Genomic DNA, 1,420 nt, shown 5'->3' with positions numbered 1-1,420 from the left:
CCAACTGCGCTGAGCTCCAGCCGTATTCGTCCTGTCAATGTTATTATTTAGACCAAAGTTGAAATCGCCTCCAAGAAGCAGTGAGCGATCCAGGTGATTTGATAGAACAGAAAAGAAATCATGAAAAAATGAGGTATCATCCACATTTGGACCATCTATGCTTGCAATACAGTATTTTTGGCTAAATAAGGAAAATTTTCATATTATATATCTACCCTTCGGGTCAATAACTGTATCTAATACTGTGAAGTTGATATTTTTATGTATTAATATTGCTACCCCTCTTTGTCTTGAATTATAACAGGCTGAGAATACGTTAGGGAACTCAGGAGACTTAAGATCATCTACAGTTGAATTTAATTTATGAATTTCTTGTAGTAATACAACATCTGCCTTTAATCTTTTAAGCTGGTTAAAAATTATATATCTTTTCTGTTGGGTACCTGCTCCGTTTATATTCCATGTGACAAACCTTAAAAAACCCATCGCAGTATTTGTGAGAATAAAATTAAACCACGCCCGTTATCATAACAGTGGGGACACAGAGACAGTCATTGACAGTGAGTGATGATTAGTCAAGATAATACCTATGTAGCATGTAAGATATATAAAAAAATGCATGTGATGTATTTGAAGTTAAATGAAGCATATGTTTTATTATTAAGTATTTGAATGTATGGAATATGAGCATGTGTGGGTTTGTGCACCTGTGTACAAGTATTTTTTGTGTTTGAAATAAAGAAATAAAAGAAAATAATGTGATAGTAAATGGATGACAAAAAAACAAAAAGAACAGAATGGAACAGAAAAAGAACAGAAAAAAAGAACCCCCCATTGTATTCTTATCCTAAATTTCTCTTAATTTTGTTCATACAAAGGGTTCGTACGAACATGTCACGTCAGATTCAACAAATTCTTCTATCTTCAGGAAAAGTGTGTAAATGTGCTGCGTAAATTCCACCTGTTCGTATCCAGCTGCTCGTGCACGCGAGAGGAGATTAGCATAATTACCACCCCAAAAACACCATATAAGGCTATGTTTCCTGCTTCAGCTACAAGGAAGACACAGCGCTGCGTACCGTACCCTTCCCCCCTCCCCCCGCGCGCTGCGCGGTCGCAGGTGGTCTCAGATGCGGGTTTGAAATAAGCATTTTAAAATGTTTTCAAAATAAGTCTGGCACTTTGGAGAAAACCCAGGACTCGCTGGAGGGATTGTGTATTCCCTCTGGTCTGGGAACGTCTCAGAGTTCCCCAGGACAAGCTGGAAGTGTTGCTGGGGAGAGCGCGGGGTCTCTCTCCTGCTGCCCCCCTGCCGCACCCGATAGCGGGTAAGCCGGCCGGACGGAAAATTTATATTGTTTGTCTAAATTATTACATTTAAAATTATAACTCTAATTCAAGCAGAATAGCCTATTGTCAA

This window comes from Austrofundulus limnaeus, unplaced genomic scaffold, assembly GCF_001266775.1.
Source record: "Austrofundulus limnaeus strain Quisiro unplaced genomic scaffold, Austrofundulus_limnaeus-1.0 Scaffold174, whole genome shotgun sequence".
NCBI lineage: Eukaryota > Metazoa > Chordata > Actinopteri > Cyprinodontiformes > Rivulidae > Austrofundulus > Austrofundulus limnaeus.
The sequence above is the reverse complement of the archived record's forward strand: the minus strand, read 5'-3'. Positions refer to the sequence as shown.